Source organism: Scleropages formosus, chromosome 3 (genome assembly GCF_900964775.1).
Source record: "Scleropages formosus chromosome 3, fSclFor1.1, whole genome shotgun sequence".
In the NCBI taxonomy this organism is placed as follows: Eukaryota; Metazoa; Chordata; class Actinopteri; order Osteoglossiformes; family Osteoglossidae; genus Scleropages; species Scleropages formosus.
This window is the reverse complement of record NC_041808.1, coordinates 3,523,770-3,542,350: the sequence shown is the minus strand read 5'-3', so window position 1 is coordinate 3,542,350 and position 18,581 is coordinate 3,523,770. Positions and strand designations below refer to the sequence as shown.

Here is an 18,581-nt window from a genome sequence, read left to right as displayed (position 1 = left end):
GTTGCACATTGTTATGCTTTAAGAAAATATTTAATTGATAATTAACAGTAATTCTAAAATAATCACATTAATACACAACATGTATGTTCTGGTTTTGTGCTATATTTCATATTCCCTGTGTACAGGTCTTTGCTGAGTTAGATTTGTGATCTCGCTTGAGTCGCTCGGACAGTTATCGTCGTACCGGAGCGGTGCATCCTGTGGGGGAAGGACGTGCGCCGCGGTTCTGGTGCATCTGCTGTCCCCGGCCACAATACACACTCTGTGAACCCCTCCAAAGGGTTTTGGGAGTGACTGGTAAATATGTACCTGTCAACACACAAAGAATAATGCAGCTGCTGGAATTTTCCGGAATGCTTGGCCTTCTCCGTCCGAGTTGCTGCAACGCTCTCTCAGCTCCACCCCATTTTCTTTTACCCGTGCTCAGGGTGCTGTGTGTGGAGCACGTCGGCCAGGAGCAATTACACACACACACACACACACACACACACACACACACATTGGCCGAAGCTGCTCGTCCCAAGCAGGGTCGCGGCGAACCAGAGCCCAACCCAGCAACAGGGCACAAGGCTGGAGGGAGAGGGGACACACCCAGGATGGGACGCCAGTCCATCACAAGGCACCCCAAGCAGGACTCAAACCCCAGCCAGACCCACCAGAGAGCAGGACACAGCCAAGCCCGCTGCGCCACTGTGCCGAGGAATCAGGGTTATGGTTATGCGTCGACTGGTATTACCGCTCGAGCCCTTTGGAAAGGGGTTTGTGGTTCAAACGGTCTGGCGGACAGCACCCTGTGCTGGTGGTGCAGCAGAGAAAGACGTGCATCTTCGGTGTGTCCCCGAAGGCTGTGACATAAACCACCCAAAAACCTAGGCAATCACGCAGTTCCATACCTGTGGAGCAAGACGGACAGATGATTAGAAGAGTACATCTTTACATGGTTGTTCACACAACAGGGTTGTTTGCTCTGAAGCGGAAATTGAGCGCTGGTCGCGCGACCGGACTCACGACGACGTTTAAATGCCAAGACACAACACATTTGGGCACTTTAATCCCATTTCTGTGTGCTGTTCCAGACTGGACTGACTACATCTTCAGTTCTTTTGCAGCCAGAAGTTCTTCACCTCATGATTCACATTCCAGGCCCAAAAAGGCCTTAGTTATGACGTTACTATGGTAACACAAAGGAAAAAATAATAGCAGGGTCTGGTGCCAACATGACAAGGAGCGAGACGAGAGGGAGGTGTTTCCGTTAGGATGGCTAAATCTCCGTCGCCATAGAAACCCGTGGAGAGCAAGAGGCTATGGGAATCGGCTGGCCGATCTTTATCGTGAGCTCCAGCGACTATAACTTAAAAAAAGTGTAATAATAATAATAATAATTCAGGACCTGCTTTGGCCTATGCTCATTTACCAGAGATACGGGTTGCGTTGCTCTCCTGCGTTTACCGTATTTATAGAGCCAGGAACTCAGTTACCAGCCTCTTTCCCCAGCAAATTGTCAGTGCACAACAAATTAGGTGTACATCTCTCAGGTAAAAAGACAAAAAAAGATTAAAAAAAATTACAAAATTTTATCCATTTTCAGTTTGGTATTTTACCAGGGTAAATGAGGGTAAGCAGTCAGCAATATCAGAAAATATTTAATACATATATACTGTTTTTTTAGTGCAATAAAATGAAGACATTTAGAAGTGTGGGATTTATTGCAAAATAGTTTGAAAGCACTTGCTGTGCCCATTTTTAGATTAATATTAAAATGTGTTTAATTTTGCACTTATCATACGGTTCGCACCGCACCTTTATGTTTAAACTCACGGGCGTGCTCTTCTCATCTTTTCCTGTTTAAAAATATTGTTTTTTGCGGACCTCAGCGGAGTAGGTCGTGTGACTTCCGCTCACACTTCCGGTGTGCCCGCTGGGGCTCTGCGATTTGCATAGTCCCCGTCATGCACCGCACGGTACCCGTTACAAGAGTTAAAACGTTTGTTTTGCTGTTAACTTTACATTTTTATTACTACTTACAATTATATTTATTGGAGAACTACATATATATTCGCGGCGGTGGTGTGAAAGCAAAGTCACCATTGGCTGGACTGTGAGCGTTACGGGTGCGGTTTGCGCCGCTCAGAAAGCTCTTTAGTTCACTCATGTTTCTCTTCAGATCGTATAAATCTTTCGCCTTTTACTAAAGATTTCCGTGGAGAGGAACAACTATGAGTTTTCCCAATTTTTTGATGCCCTGCTTTATGCGGGGCTTTCTACTTCGGTCAAATAAAAGATCTTTTAGAGCTCTGGTTTTGTTGTATTTGTAACTTATTTCACACAATTCCGTAAGTTTTTGCTTCTGATTATTGTTTAGAGATGTGCTCACTTTTTGTGGGGGTTGTAATTATTGTCAGATTTCTTAGAATTTCACGAAGCTAGTATCTGTATGAGTGTAAGATGTTAATCTTAACGTCTTGTATGTATTTGTTCTAAGAAAAAAGTTTCGAGCTTTATTACTGAGTATGTTCACACATAGAGAGAATGTGTCGCGGTGGCATAAACTTCTACAGCCCAGACAAGAATGACAGTGACAAGACAGATGAGAAGAGTATGTGAATAAGGGATGAAAAATATATAAAATATAAAGTACCCAATATACAAAAATAGTCACTAGATATAAATGCAAGGGAGTGTGAGTAAGAGATATAATGTGATAAACAGTTATAAATATAAATAGCGTTGTGTATTGCACTGGTTTACTCTCTGGGGGGGATTTAGCTGTTCATGAGGTAGATGGCCTGAGGAAAGAAACTTCTCTTGTGCCTGGCTGTCCTGGTGCTCAGTGCTCTGTAGCGCCGGCCAGATGGCAAGGGTTCGAAGAGGAAGTGGCCTGGATGTGAGGGGTCTGGAATGATTTTGCTAGTCCTTTTACTGACTCTGGACGCCTAGCAAAATTATTCTAGACCCCTCACATCCATCATTATGTCAGTTTCCATCATTTATTTACTTAGCAGATACTTTTCTCCAAAGCGACTTACAATGAACTGTATGTAGCGTTATCAGCCCACACACCTTATTCAGCAAAGTAATTTACACTGCTAGATACACTACTTACACTGGGTTACTCATCTATACATCAGTGGAGCACACACACACTCTGTCACTCACACACTATGGGTGAACCTGAATAGCATGTCTTTGGACTGTGGGAGGAAACCAGAGCACCGTGAGAAAACCCACGCAAACAGGGGGAGAACATGCAAACTCCACCCAGACTGAATTAAACCCACGTCCACTCGCACCACCTAGGTGGTGTGAGACAGCAGCGCTACTCGCTGTCCCACCGTGCCCCATTCGCTTTTTCTAAGGAATTTGGTTGTGTCGTGTAACCCTATTGCTACTATACTACAACTTCCACTAACAGTAACATAGTAATAATAAAAATAAGTTGGACATTATTTCTTTCATGGTAGTAGTGAGAAACGGTGTTAAACTAAATACGGACCTTTCTCCAGCCATCCGGGTCCTCTTATTTCATGCGAACAGCGCCCCCTACAGTGCGGTGAGTACGGACATGCGCAGTCGTGTTACAGCCCGTATTTGCATATATCTCTCCCATTGTACATTTCGGCCCACAGACACATAGAAAGATGCCCTTTTGGTTCATTAAGGACTGTATTTCTACTGAAACACAAGCCTCCATTTGTGTGTAATTATTTTTTGTTTATAACCGTGTTTGTGTATGAAACAAAGTGCGGCGTGACCCCGCACCTCTAATGGGAAAATGCAGTGCGGTGACTGCGGCTCGCGCCTCCCAGTAAATTCATTAGTTCACTCATGTTTCTCTTCAGCACGTATAAATCTTTCGCCTTTTACTAAAGATTTCCGTGGAGAGAAACAACTATGAGTTCTACCAATTTTTTTGGTGCCCTGTTTATTGGGGGCTGATTTAGTGGTGAAAATACAGATCTTAATATATTGGGTCATATTACGTTGGTTTTCATTTTCTGGTTCATTTGTTTTGAGCGCTTTTTTGCAGTTATCATACACTGTTGTATATATGCATTTTACGTAGCTCTGCGTACTGCTCTGTGTTGGATTGTAGTGTTCGGAGAAACGGCATTTCGTATCTGTGTACACCAGCTATATAGAAAAATGACAGTAAACACCGCTTGAACTAATTTGTTTATTGTGAACTAAATGTAAGTCTGATAACTCGCGTTTTTTACATTTACTTTCTTTTTCCCTTGCGAGTTATTTCTCAAATATTATGTGTTTGGTTACTTTTCCCGCTCGTGTACGTATATAGCACACTGCATGCTTGAAGCCACCACAGTGAACTTTCCTCTGGAATTAACAAAATTTCATTCATTCATTCGACGTGTCCTGCGAACAGCGCCCCCTACATTGCGGCGAACACGGACATGCGCAGTCGCATTACCGTCCGTATTTGCATATATTTCTCCCATTGTACATTTCGGCCCACAGACACATAGAAAGATGCCCTTTTGGTTCATTAAAGACTGTATTTCTACTGAAACACAAGCCTCCATTTGTGTGTAATTATTTTTTGTTTATAACCGTGTTTGTGTATGAAACAAAGTGCGGCGTGACCCCGCACCTCTAATGGGAAAATGCAGTGCGGTGACTGCGGCTCGCGCCTCCCAGTAAATTCATTAGTTCACTCATGTTTCTTTCAGATCGTATAAATCTTTCGCCTTTTACTAAAGATTTCCGTGGAAAGAAACAACTATGAGTTCTACCAATTTTTTTGATCCCCTGTTTACGCGGGGCTGATTTAGTGGTGAAAATGCAGATCTTCATCTATTAGATCATACTGTATTGTTTATCATTTTCTTGTTTGTTTGTTTGTTTCGAGCGCTGTGTTTCTTGTTTTGTAGTTATCATACAGTGTTGTATGTTTGTGTTTTACGTAGCTCTGCGTACTGCTCTGTGTTGGATTGTAGTGTTCGGAGAAACGGCATTTCGTATCTGTGTACACCAGCTATATAGAAAAATGACAGTAAACACCGCTTGAACTAATTTGTCTATTGTGAACTAAATGTAAGTCTGATAACTCGCGTTTTTTACATTTACTTTCTTTTTCCCTTGCGAGTTATTTCTCAAATATTATGTGTTTGGTTACTTTTCCCGCTTGTGTACGTATATAGCACACTGCATGCTTGAAGCCATCACAGTGAACTTTCCTCTGGAATTAACAAAATTTCATTCATTCATTCGACGGGTCCTGCGAACAGCGCCCCCTACAATGCGGTGAACACGGACATGCGCAGTCGCATTACTGTCCGTATTTGCATATATATCTCCCATGTACATTGCGACCCACAGACCCATAAAAACATGTCCTTTTGGTTCATTAAGGATTGTATTTCTACTGAAACACAAGCCTCGAGTTGTGTATAATTTTTTTTGTTTATAACCGTGTTTGTGTATGAAACAAAGTGCTGCGTGACCCCCGCACCTCTAATGGGGAAGTGCAGTACCACGACTGCGACTAGCGCCGCTCAAGGTGCTTTTTTTTAGTTCACTCGTGTTTCTCTTCAGCACGTATAAATCTTTCGCCTTTTACTAAAGATTTCCGTGGAGAGAAACAACTATGAGTTCTACCAATTTTTTTGATGCCTTGTTTACGCGGGGCTGATTTAGTGGTGAAAATGCAGATCTTCATCTATTAGATCATACTGTATTGTTTATCGTTTTCTTGTTTGTTTGTTTCGAGCGCTGTGTTTTTTGTTTTGTAGTTATCATACAGTGTTGTATGTTTGTGTTTTACGTAGCTCTGCGTACTGCTCTGTGTTGGATTGTAGTGTTCGGAGAAACGGCATTTCGTATCTGTGTACACCAGCTATATAGAAAAATGACAGTAAACACCGCTTGAACTAATTTGTCTATTGTGAACTAAATGTAAGTCTGATAACTCGCGTTTTTTACATTTACTTTCTTTTTCCCTTGCGAGTTATTTCTCAAATATTATGTGTTTGGTTACTTTTCCCGCTTGTGTACGTATATAGCACACTGCATGCTTGAAGCCTCCACAGTGAACTTTCCTCTGGAATTAACAAAATTTCATTCATTCATTCGACGTGTCCTGCGAACAGCGCCCCCTACATTGCGGCGAACACGGACATGCGCAGTCGCATTACCGTCCGTATTTGCATATATTTCTCCCATTGTACATTTCGGCCCACAGACACATAGAAAGATGCCCTTTTGGTTCATTAAAGACTGTATTTCTACTGAAACACAAGCCTCCATTTGTGTGTAATTATTTTTTGTTTATAACCGTGTTTGTGTATGAAACAAAGTGCGGCGTGACCCCGCACCTCTAATGGGAAAATGCAGTGCGGTGACTGCGGCTCGCGCCTCCCAGTAAATTCATTAGTTCACTCATGTTTCTTTTCAGATCGTATAAATCTTTCGCCTTTTACTAAAGATTTCCGTGGAAAGAAACAACTATGAGTTCTACCAATTTTTTTGATGCCCTGTTTACGCGGGGCTGATTTAGTGGTGAAAATGCAGATCTTCATCTATTAGATCATACTGTATTGTTTATCATTTTCTTGTTTGTTTGTTTGTTTCGAGCGCTGTGTTTCTTGTTTTGTAGTTATCATACAGTGTTGTATGTTTGTGTTTTACGTAGCTCTGCGTACTGCTCTGTGTTGGATTGTGGTGTTCGGAGAAACGGCATTTCGTATCTGTGTACACCAGCTATATAGAAAAATGACAGTAAACACCGCTTGAACTAATTTGTCTATTGTGAACTAAATGTAAGTCTGATAACTCGCGTTTTTTACATTTACTTTCTTTTTCCCTTGCGAGTTATTTCTCAAATATTATGTGTTTGGTTACTTTTCCCGCTCGTGTACGTATATAGCACACTGCATGCTTGAAGCCACCACAGTGAACTTTCCTCTGGAATTAACAAAATTTCATTCATTCATTCGACGTGTCCTGTGAACAGCGCCCCCTACATTGCGGCGAACACGGACATGCGCAGTCGCATTACCGTCCGTATTTGCATATATTTCTCCCATTGTACATTTCGGCCCACAGACACATAGAAAGATGCCCTTTTGGTTCATTAAAGACTGTATTTCTACTGAAACACAAGCCTCCATTTGTGTGTAATTATTTTTTGTTTATAACCGTGTTTGTGTATGAAACAAAGTGCGGCGTGACCCCGCACCTCTAATGGGAAAATGCAGTGCGGTGACTGCGGCTCGCGCCTCCCAGTAAATTCATTAGTTCACTCATGTTTCTTTTCAGATCGTATAAATCTTTCGCCTTTTACTAAAGATTTCCGTGGAAAGAAACAACTATGAGTTCTACCAATTTTTTTGATCCCCTGTTTACGCGGGGCTGATTTAGTGGTGAAAATGCAGATCTTCATCTATTAGATCATACTGTATTGTTTATCATTTTCTTGTTTGTTTGTTTGTTTCGAGCGCTGTGTTTCTTGTTTTGTAGTTATCATACAGTGTTGTATGTTTGTGTTTTACGGAGCTCTGCGTACTGCTCTGTGTTGGATTGTAGTGTTCGGAGAAACGGCATTTCGTATCTGTGTACACCAGCTATATAGAAAAATGACAGTAAACACCGCTTGAACTAATTTGTCTATTGTGAACTAAATGTAAGTCTGATAACTCGCGTTTTTTACATTTACTTTCTTTTTCCCTTGCGAGTTATTTCTCAAATATTATGTGTTTGGTTACTTTTCCCGCTTGTGTACGTATATAGCACACTGCATGCTTGAAGCCACCACAGTGAACTTTCCTCTGGAATTAACAAAATTTCATTCATTCATTCGACGGGTCCTGCGAACAGCGCCCCCTACAATGCGGTGAACACGGACATGCGCAGTCGCATTACTGTCCGTATTTGCATATATATCTCCCATGTACATTGCGACCCACAGACCCATAAAAACATGTCCTTTTGGTTCATTAAGGATTGTATTTCTACTGAAACACAAGCCTCGAGTTGTGTATAATTTTTTTTGTTTATAACCGTGTTTGTGTATGAAACAAAGTGCTGCGTGACCCCCGCACCTCTAATGGGGAAGTGCAGTACCACGACTGCGACTAGCGCCGCTCAGGGTGCTTTTTTTTAGTTCACTCGTGTTTCTCTTCAGCACGTATAAATCTTTCGCCTTTTACTAAAGATTTCCGTGGAGTGGAACAACTATGAGTTTTACCAATTTTTTGATGCCCTGTTTGTGCAGGGCTTTCTACGTAGGTTAAAAATAGAATCACATGATGAACTAAAACAAAACCGTGTAGGAGAGTTATACTACTTCTTCCAAGACAAACGCGAGCTATTCAATACATACGATTGTTTTATCGTGTCTGAAGTGGGTTACGATCTCTTTATTTCACACGCGACTGAAACCATAGCGTTTGCCGACATTGATGTCATTTCCTTTCAAGATATGAGCGTTACCAGACAAATAGTGGCGATCTGTCCCCGGATGTGCTTCGCTTCCGGCGGCTCGACAAGCCGCTCATAGGACCATTGAAGAAGAGAAAGATACAGTGTATCCCCGCGTCTGCGTCCATACAGCGCTCGCCTCTAGGAGGCAGCAGCGAGCCAAGAACAACACTGCGTTACTGAAAAGGCCCCGACAACTAGAATCACAGTTTATTTAAACAAAGTACCTGTAAAATGTCCCGCTCATTTATTACAATAAAATCATTTCCATCATTGTTTTATTACAACTAAGTCATCAAAATGAGCATGTAAACCTCTAGCCTATATAGCTTTACACAGGTAAGGTCAGTGTTGTCAAGTGGGATTCAACTCATGACAACTTCTTGCCCGGTGCTGAAGGTGGGTGAGGGAGGGTCATCGCTGTCTCCTTCCGTCACCTGTCTGTAGACTGCGGACGTGGAGAGAAGCTGGAAGCTCCGCGCACCCTGAGCTGCATTCGATTGCATGTCACAACATGCAGGTGAGGAACGGTGCGGCACCAGCGCTACCTGTTGTGCTGCATATGGGAGTTAAATTATTAAAGAACATTTTATGATGTTGAGGTGTTTCAGCGGCTCTTCCTACAAACAAAAAAGGATCTACATTTATGCAACACTTTTCTTTGTGACTTGCAATGTTAGTGTGTTTTTCCCACTTGTACAGCTGGGCAATTTAGGGTGAGTAGCTGGAGATGAGACTTAAACATACAACCTTTCGGTCCAAGGGCAGCCACTCTAACCACTACAGTACCAATTGGCCCCGGTTTCAAAGTAGATGACACACACTGATACAGCCTACATTCTGATGGATGTTCTAATGGAACTGCTGGGGGTCGAGAGCCAAGGCCTGGTTGGTCCAAGGAAAGGCTTCACCGCGGCCATCAGATCTCGTGTGGAACAACCCTGATGGAACTTCACCAGTGCTTTCGCTGCTATTTTAGCTGCCTTTACTGTTTACTTTCTCCGTGGTTGTCATGGAGCCCAGTGATGCCAACCCCTCTCCCCTCACGCATGTCTGCCACACAGCTGGGTTTGTGTGTGTGTGTGTGTGTGCGTACGCATGCATGCCATGTTGTTATACTCTCTGTTGCTGAAGCTCCTGATCCACTAACAGAAAGTCTTCTGAAGCACTTAGACAACGCTGGACACACCCGTTTGTGTGCGCGCACACATTTCCGCTCCCAATCTGGCCAGTCCCGTGACAGAACTGAGTTCGAACAGGACGGAACCAACATCGTGCTAATGAACCTTTGTTGTACCACACTCTAGATGTGGGCACAAACACCGGTGAGGACCCTCAGAGTGACGCACTGGTGGACTCCTCCCCGTGGGGGACCTTCACTGTTCTATGGACCAGACTTCTTCTTTGTGGACCAAACATCTCCGGTCACGTGGACAAGAGACGAGGTAAAGAAGAGGTTGCAGTGAGGAGATGGTGAAAGAGCTTTGTTTGTTGATCTAAGTGGTGGAGGTTGAAGGACGTTTTTAGCGGGTGTCGCCATGGAGAGCAGCAATGGCTCGCTGGCTAAAAATCTCCTGTCGAATAAACAATATTGCTGCTTTGGTTTGTCCATCTGCTGCGTGCGACCCACACACACTCCCCAGGCTGTAAGTAATCAGTCTGCTGAGCTGACGTCAAGGTGAGAGCAAACCAAAAAGCAGACGTGAAACTGTCGATTTTCCATGAATGTTTGCATTTTGCTCCATTTGTTGGACCCCCCCCCGGCCCGAGTCATTCGGTCCGTTGCCGTATTTCTCCCCTCGCTGATCTCTGTGAACATCCTGCCCCATGATTTGATTTTCCAGATAACTCCATTCTACACAGTTATCAAAATCTTCTCTTTTATAAAAGTACTTATTCCTTAGTTGAAAAGGAATCATAATTTAGGGAAATCACCACTGATCGTTCACAACCTCATTCAGAACAGACGAGATCATGTAAACCCGAAGACAGAACAGGAACGTGTTTGCTTCAAGTTACCGTCTCCGTGCGTCACCCCCCCAAAAATACATCAAGAGTCAAACCACGGGAGAGAAACACTCCTAAAAGCGCAACAACAACTGATGGTAAAAGCATGACAGCTTGTTGGAATGTTAGCTTTATGGCCTCCTCACAAATTAAAACAGACGTCCATATTTCACATCCCCCCCGGAACTTCACAAACATCTGAAATCATCCTGAGATGAGAACTGCTCAAGCTTGCCAGATTGCCCATAGTGTGTGTGTGTGCCTGTGCAGGACCTTCATCACCAGCAGTTTTCCATGGACAGGTGTCCAGTTGTCTGGGTGGATGCAAATCCAGGTGCCCTTCTGGAGGTCCACGTTCCAATCGGAACACGCAGATGCTCTGGTCAAATCGTTTTCTTGCTTGGGTCGGACGTTCATGTTTAAGCACAGAGATTAAGTCCTTCGTTGGTGACGGCTGCCATATGTGAACTTGGCTCGAAAGAATCCTTGGACCGTCTTGAGGTGCCGTGAGAGACGTCATCATTCCGGGTGTCGGTGAGGAGTAGGCGTGGCTTCGATATCACGAAAGAGCGAATGGAGAACGTTCTTCAGGCCTCGTGATGACGACAGAGCCGATGGAAGTGCTGCCACACGACAGGTGTCTGGTGCGCGGGGTCAACGGGTGCACGCTTAGCCGGCGGAGCTGTGCTGGCACGTAACAGATACTCGAGTGCGGGTTCCAGTGTCGGCTGCGTGCGATGAGTGTCAGCGCAAACGTGCAGGAACGTGCGGGAATGTGCACTCTCACCCCCGAACTGGCTGAGCGACACGGAGCGATTGGCGTTCCCTTTCATCGCCGCAGCTGTATGGTCGGTGCCATTACTGAGCGTGTGGGGGATGGATAACCAGCGGGTTGAGGTCCAGGCCCACCGGGAGCAAACAGCCGATCTCCTTTACGGGCAAAGAATGCACTAAATCCACCACGAGGAAGTATGTAACATAGCAGGGGGCGGGACTTTTGCTTCTCGGCCTGTTGGCTAAGATCAAAGTATGGCGGGGGGCGGGGCTTATTAATGGCAAGCTCTGTTGGATTGATCTCTGCAAAACTGCCTGGGCTTGTAAGTTGTCTTTGCTTTTAAACCACCGCACACACACACACGCACACACACGCACACGCACGCAGACTCCCCTTTCTGGCACTTGAGCACTGTAGGCGTTGCAGCCCACATCTCGTTACGTAATTCATCAGCAGACGCTCTCATTCCCGAGCCCCTCGCACAGCTTACTCTTTAGCTAAACTTTTACCACGTGTACAGCCGATTACTTCACCAATGTGGTGTACGCCAAGGCCGCAGAGAGGAGATCTGCTGCCGAGATGCTTACGAGTGGCCCCGGAGTCAGGTTCCTTAACCGCTCTGCCACCTGCTGCCCAGAGAAGCCACAGACGTGTGCCCTCTCCCCCGACACACAGTAGGAGCGAGACTGACCCCACCACAATTAACAGATTGTTCTGCCACCCCCCCGGCTCCCCGCGGCGGTGGGCTGCTCGTTCCCAGCAGATGTTGTCACTCCTGAAAGGGTCTTTTGTGCGAGCGAGGCCTCTGGTCGTCTGCGCTCACACTCGGGGAAGACACTCCTACTCATTGCTCGTGTGTGTGCCATTGGCTCCGTCCTGCCGACGTGGAGGACCCCCACGCCACCCGGAATGGGCTCTAATGAGCGAAATGATATCCTCGTTCGAACCCACTCATCGGTGGCGTTTGGTGCTCCCGCTCTGCAAGGTCGTCCTGCAAAAAAAAAAAAAAAAAATCGATGTTCTCCGTGTTGACGGCGTCCGGGTGCAGGGTCCGGTTCTGCGGCGCCCCGCTTATGGTTGTCGTGCCGAGATCTACCTTCCGTTCTCTTTAACTTTCCCGAGAAGCCCCTTCCCCACAAACAGCATGCTGAATGGTGTAGGTGTGCGATCGGTATGTTTACACCCCCCCTCATGTACACTGTTGATGGAACATGCTGTACCGTGTTTCCACTTCACTGCGTTGCTTACTGCGCTCAACCGCAGCTCTCCAGGGCTCCACACCTGCTGCGAGGCGTTACATGACTTGCTTTGACTTTTATTTTACCGTCTTTCTCCGCACCACATAGGCCTGCATGGCAAACGAGGAGAACGGGGCCCTGGCGACCATGATGACCCCCCCTGCCGACGTATTGTTGGCAACTAGGGTTCCTCCTCATGCCGTGGCTGGAGGTATGAGTCTGATAAACAGCCGCAACCTCCGACTGCATGGGATGCAACCTCACACCCTCCCGCAGTCTGAGGGGTGCAGCGTCTTCCAGCAAGCACCAGCTGGGCTTATGACACACACTGTTAAGCGGTCCTAACTGGACGAGGGTGGTGTAAGGTACCTGGTTTTTACTGCTCATGAGTTTTACATGTGCGCACGCACGATGTTTGAGCGTTCACTTCTAGACTATTTCCAGAAGCTTTCCCCCCGTCTGATGATGAGATTGAAGCATTTTTGCAGCTGTCTACAGGGTTCCTGGTCTGTTGGACTCTCTGGAAATGTGTCATTTAATCATGACCGTTCCGGGTTTTGTTGCTGTTTGCGTTTGTCAGTTTCGATGGTGTTGCACACGAAGGGGCGCACGCCTGACAAGGTGCAAACGTGGAGGCAGTGTCACTGCTTGCAGAGTCACCGTGATGAACATCAGAGCAGAAAGCCTTGGCGGCGCTCCTGCAGTGTGTCCACGGGGTGTTGGAAACCACTGGCTTCGCATCTGCTCTACACACAAGTGTTTAAGCAACAAAGAGTCTGGGGCCAGTCCATACAGGGGGTCCGGTTCGTTGAGGAGGTCCGGTCTGTAGTGGAGACATGGTCCGTAAAGAATGTTGACCCGTAGAGGAGCTCTGGTGCATAAAGAAGGTATGATCTGTTGAGGAGGTCTGGCCTGTTATGGACATCTGGCCCCTAGAGGAAGTCTGGTCCATAGAGGAGGTTTGGTCTGTTCAAGAAGCCTAGTCAATGAGGATGTTAAGACTGTAGACAATGTCTGGTCTATAGAGGAGGTATTATCTGTTAAGGAGGTCTGGTCTGTAAAGGAGATCTAGTTCATAGAGGAAGTGTGGTCCATAGAGGAAGTTTGGCCCATAGACGAGGTATGGTCTGTAGAGGAGGTCTGGTTAATAGAGAGGGGGTTGGTCCATAGAGGAAGTCTGGTCCATAGAGGAGGTTTGGTACATTAAGGAGGTTTGGCCCATAGAGGAGGTTTGATCTGTAGAGGAAGTCTGGTCTGTAGAGGAGGTCTGGTCAATAGAGAGGGGTTTGGTCTCTAGAGGAAGTGTGGTCCATAGAGGAGGTTTGGTCTGTAGAGGAGGTCTGGTCAATAGAGAGGGTTTTGGTCTGTAGAGGAAGTTTGGTCCGTAGAGGAGGTATGGTCTGTAGAGGAGGTCTGGTTAATAGAGAGGGGGCTGGTCCATAGAGGAAGTCTGGTCCATAGAGGAGGTTTGGTACATTAAGGAGGTTTGGCCCATAGAGGAGGTTTGATCTGTAGAGGAAGTCTGGTCTGTAGAGGAGGTCTGGCTAATAGGGAGGGAGCTGGTCCATAGAGGAGGTGTCATTGTTACTCACCCCTGCCTCATTGCAGGTCCCCCAGGCACCCTGAGTCACTGGCTGCTGGCAGGTGGGGCTCTTGTCCCATACAAAAATAACTGATGATCACCCCTCCCCCACTGCTCCCTTCCCAGCAGCCTTTGCCATGACAACATAATGTAGGAGGTAATGGGGTGGCCCCCCCACCCTCGAAGAATATTCAAAGACAGGGGTTCGTCAACAGCCACCTGTTGGCCAAGATGTTACCACAGATTTGGGGATCTAGCAAGAGCTTCCATGACTACAGTGCAGGCTTTCTGAACAAAGGCCTGTGGGTTTAAGACTCCTATAAAAGAACCTTAATTGGTCCTTAACTGGTCTAATATATATCAGGAAATAACCAGCGACACTAATGTACTTTCTCAGGTATCTCTCACCCGTACCCACTGCCCTCCTCTCCCTCCGAGCCGCGGTGCCCCAGTAGAAGTTCAGCTCCATTCTCGCGATGCCCCCCACCCCCCGTAGAGAGATGCCCCCCACCATAGGCGCCACGTCCAAGTCATAATCCGATGCCATCCGAGACTAAAAAAACCTGTTTCCATCCCCTTAGGTGAGTGGAAATGCCGCCCACTACCCAAACTTTTATCCCTCTCGTTGCTTAGCGACTCACAGCTTTATTCATTTGTGCAGCTGGATGTTTTTGTACAGGAGCAGTTCAGGTTAAGTACCTTTTCTAGACCTGAGCACCTACTGGGCCTTCAAGCAGCCACTTTCGGGTTTCAAGGCTGGGTCTTTAACCGCTACTCTGCCTTTGCTCCAGCTGTTTCAGACCACGCTCCACGATTTGCTTTACCAGGGCAGTGGGTGTCTGGGGGTGGGGTGAAGGAGTCCTTTTAAACCTGACTCCCGTGCAGGCGGTTGTGCGGTCGCATCTCTCCATGACCGGCTGATGCCGTCACAGAGACCGTGTCATGAACGTCGCACCCGTTCTTGTCGCTCATCCCTGCGGGCTGCAAAGGTGGCTGCTCCCGGTTGCCGTGGGAAACAGGCGGGTACCTGAGCGTGCGCTTGTCTCCGGTGCTCCTGCCCGTTTGGCTCAGACTCCACGCACTTTCCGTTTTGTTTCCCTCGTGAACGTGACTCGGGCTGATCTGAATCAGGCTTTGCTTCACTTCCTCTTACGGTTGGGGGTTAATGAGGCCCGGCTCCGGGTGCGAAAGGGGAGAGGCCCGGCCCACCGCTAACAGCCCTCTTTCAAGATTAATAACCAAACTGCCGTTTTGTTTCCTCTGACACTTCACTCTGTCTTTCTTTTCCTTTGTATCTGTAGAAAATGATGGCGCTTTGACTAGAAATTCAGCTTCTGCAGTTTCCTCATAGATATTATAATAACGCAAGAAACATTTTAATTTTCCACGGATTTCCAGTACACAGTTAAACATCTATCAATTTTATATTATGTATCTAAAGGCCTGTGTGAACCCTGAAGGGACGGTCATTGTTCTAGTGTAAAATCTTAAAATAAACGTATAAAATGAATATGACTATGATTTACATCCCTGATTTTACTTACCTACTTGATGTAACCCACGCAATTTGGACTTCACTTATTTTTGCACCTGCACCACTTCCGTGTTTCTACTACACACACGATTTCCTCTAAAGCAACATGTGGAATTGGTCATTACACGAGAACGACCGATTCTCTTTAAATAGCCATTTCATGGTAAAACTAAGGCGCACAAGGGATTCGCTTACTTTCCAGCAGCGCTGTACATATCTGCCATTTCATGTTCCAAAGGGGGGTGCGGGGTCTCTTCCTGACTCTCCTTTAACTGCGATGCCACCCGTTGGCCACGAATGGTATTCACATTCCTCCACATCTAGGTTACGGCTCTCTGAGGCCTGGCGGAAGCCCCTGGTTTCTGCAGTGATGCGGGTCACCCCCCCAACCCCACCTCCATGACTCACACGGCAGCGGACCCCACACGTTAACAGTTTGCGTGGAAGCGTGTGCTTTAACCACACTTTTAATTGGCTTTAAATTATCTTTTTTTATAGTAACCTGGTTATGAGTAGGATAGTTATGGGCAGTAATGTTGCGTAAACAGCTCGACGGGCCCGCAGCGACCCGGAGTACATGAGGAGACCCTCAGTGTGTGATGTCGTGGGTGATTTCCCATGTCTGCAGACATGTACTGCAAAGACAAACACGGGGAACAGGTGTACGGTAACAAAGGTAAACTGGAAATCCACCTGAGCTCATTATCTCTATTTATTATTACATTTCACGCAATCAAGTGTGACTCGGAGCGACGGGTCCGTGGGGTTCCGGCTGAAATATGACGCCGCCGTGCATCTTTGCTAAACAGAATTGCCATCTTGTTCTGACGCCTGCTCACGACGGCGGGACCGTGAGTGACCCCCGGCTCATCTAATTCGCTCCTTCCAGGTGGTGCAAGAGGTTTATGAAATGAAATAAGTATAAGGGTGAGGAGAGCAAAGAGCTAGCGGAACCTAACCCTGTTCTCGGCTCCAGGTTAGCGGGTGTCGAAATGGTCGCGGCTGCTTCAAGATGTCGCACGACTGCTTGGCAAGTTGTCGAGGTGATCACGGATAAATGCTTTTGTGCGTTTTTGTTATTAATCATACATCCGGCGATTCGCCGAAGCACCGTGGTTCAGGAAAGGGGGTGAAGCAGTGTCGCGCTGCCATGCCGTCGGCTAATCCCGATTCCTCATACGACCCCGGGACGCTGGCCGGGGCTGGACGGCGCGGGTGCGTCACTCCCACACCGGTGAACTGACCTCATCGACCTTGTGGTGCCGACAGAGCTTATCCGTCACCCGGACCGGGAGGGCGGGGTTTCCGCGGCAACGACGTGCCGGACCGACACGTGGACGCCGGGGCCTTGATACAACCTAAGTACACGGTCCGGCAGATTTATGGCTGGAAACAAAAGCACTTTCAGCGCAGCAGGTAGTGCGGCAGTTAAGGATGTGGTCTTGTTCCCTGCAGGTTGCTGGGTCAAGCCCAACAACCATCTCTAGGTCTAGAGTCCTTGAGTTGATGCTAAGTACATGTTGCAATAAAAATGCCGGTTGAGAGGCCAAACATTATTGTTACAAAATGATGTCAAAATACGTGTAGCACTAAAACATGACTTGCCGCCGTATTTCAATCAGCAGCGCGCTTACTGCGTTCCTGCCTTAGACCGATGGCTGTTTTGGTTCATTTTCTTAGCGAAATATTTCCAAACATTGTATGGTGCTTTGGGAGGAAAAAAATGGCAGAGCAGCACTTTGATTTTTGCATTGCAGTAACCGGGCTTATCGATGAGTTATCGTGTCGGACCGAATATCGCCGCGTTAGGAAGCGGGGCCGTAAGGGAGACTTTGGAGGGCCGGAGTGCCGGGGCCTCGCTGGGCCTTTCTGCAAAGGGGATGAAGGGCGATGCTGACTGAACTCCTGTGACCTCCACACACAGGATGTGAGTCATTTCCATCGGAGGCCAGCAAGCAGCGCGCTATTTGGCAACCTCCAAGGCTATTACATTAATGTGGCCCAAAGCTGCCGGAAAAATCATTCACGATTTTTTTTTTTTTTTTTTTTTGTCGCCGATTTGCTTTTACAGAATAAGTTCAGAACAAGTGAGACCAAACGGCAGGCCCCCACTGGCATCGATTGAGTTAACCTGTTTCAGGGCGAAGGAACGAATCTCGCCGTGTGGTTCTCAGAACTTTCCACCCAAAAGTTTGCAAAAAACTGTAAGATGTCAGGAAAGCGATACCACTTATTGTAAAAAAGTGTTTGTGTACCCTGGAAGTTGTCGCCGTTCGCTCTTAAAGGGGCCGCGTCCCTTTCACCCCCCCCCCGTCGCATGCATATTTTCTTATCATCTGTTTTAGATGCTCGTTTCCTTTTCACTTAATTTCTCTCAGTGCCAGACAGTCTTAACTTAACCGCAAAACTGTTCGATGTTCCTGCTCCTAACATGGCTTCAACAGCAGATGTTTTCACTTAATTACTGGGTCGTTTCGGAATAAAACGGCAATTTCGCGCAATTTAACGTAAATTTGATTTAAACCGTAGGTCTGTTTTACATTTTACGTGAATGCTGAACGCTGGTCGCATCCCGAACGACCGATACCCAAGAACCGCAAATGGACCGAGCCGCCGCGTTAAAGACCCACGGTGTCGTTCGCATCTGGCCGTTTCATTTGCGGTGGGAGGAACCCGGCAAGTACCAGTAACGAACGCTAGCAGCGACTCGGCCCCTTTGTGAGCCGCCCGGAGGGGGATGCGGGACAAAAAAAGCTTCGACTGTGCCCTTTGACCCAGACCTTGGGGTGAGAGGGTCAGGGAGGACTGACCACCGTTACACCCACCCCTTTTGCCTTATCTGCCTGGGAATTCTGCCCTGTTTGGGGCCCGACTGCAACCGTGATGAGACTAACAGGAGCGCGCCATCACTCACAGGGGAATGAGAAAATGTGTGTGGGAACGGAGGCTCCGCAGCGCTTCGGCCTGGCCGGCGGGGGTAGGGTTCCGGACCATGAGAAGCATATTGCA

General features: G+C 46.9%; 1 long non-coding RNA gene and 7 other non-coding genes across 8 annotated transcripts; 7 read left to right on the top strand and 1 right to left on the bottom strand.

Annotated features, from left to right (window-relative positions):
* Nucleotides 1-102: 102 nt before the first annotated feature.
* Nucleotides 103-1,876, bottom strand: LOC108924804 (uncharacterized). Its single transcript, XR_001965336.2, has 3 exons — nt 1,801-1,876; nt 737-893; nt 103-309 (listed from the first exon to the last, which is right to left on the bottom strand). It is a non-coding gene; the product is annotated as an uncharacterized LOC108924804 (long non-coding RNA).
* A 268-nt stretch (nt 1,877-2,144) lies between these two features.
* On the top strand, nt 2,145-2,259 carry LOC114910282 (U5 spliceosomal RNA). The gene has a single exon (XR_003797585.1). It is a non-coding gene; the product is annotated as a U5 spliceosomal RNA (small nuclear RNA).
* Nucleotides 2,260-3,819: 1,560 nt separating this feature from the next.
* LOC114910289 (U5 spliceosomal RNA) lies at nt 3,820-3,934 on the top strand. Its single transcript, XR_003797591.1, has one exon. It is a non-coding gene; the product is annotated as a U5 spliceosomal RNA (small nuclear RNA).
* Nucleotides 3,935-4,669: 735 nt separating this feature from the next.
* Nucleotides 4,670-4,783, top strand: LOC114910291 (U5 spliceosomal RNA). Its single transcript, XR_003797593.1, has one exon. It is a non-coding gene; the product is annotated as a U5 spliceosomal RNA (small nuclear RNA).
* A 750-nt stretch (nt 4,784-5,533) lies between these two features.
* On the top strand, nt 5,534-5,648 carry LOC114910286 (U5 spliceosomal RNA). The gene has a single exon (XR_003797589.1). It is a non-coding gene; the product is annotated as a U5 spliceosomal RNA (small nuclear RNA).
* Nucleotides 5,649-6,392: 744 nt separating this feature from the next.
* On the top strand, nt 6,393-6,507 carry LOC114910283 (U5 spliceosomal RNA). The gene has a single exon (XR_003797586.1). It is a non-coding gene; the product is annotated as a U5 spliceosomal RNA (small nuclear RNA).
* A 748-nt stretch (nt 6,508-7,255) lies between these two features.
* On the top strand, nt 7,256-7,370 carry LOC114910287 (U5 spliceosomal RNA). The gene has a single exon (XR_003797590.1). It is a non-coding gene; the product is annotated as a U5 spliceosomal RNA (small nuclear RNA).
* A 750-nt stretch (nt 7,371-8,120) lies between these two features.
* On the top strand, nt 8,121-8,234 carry LOC114910285 (U5 spliceosomal RNA). The gene has a single exon (XR_003797588.1). It is a non-coding gene; the product is annotated as a U5 spliceosomal RNA (small nuclear RNA).
* The last annotated feature ends 10,347 nt before the right edge of the window (nt 8,235-18,581 follow it).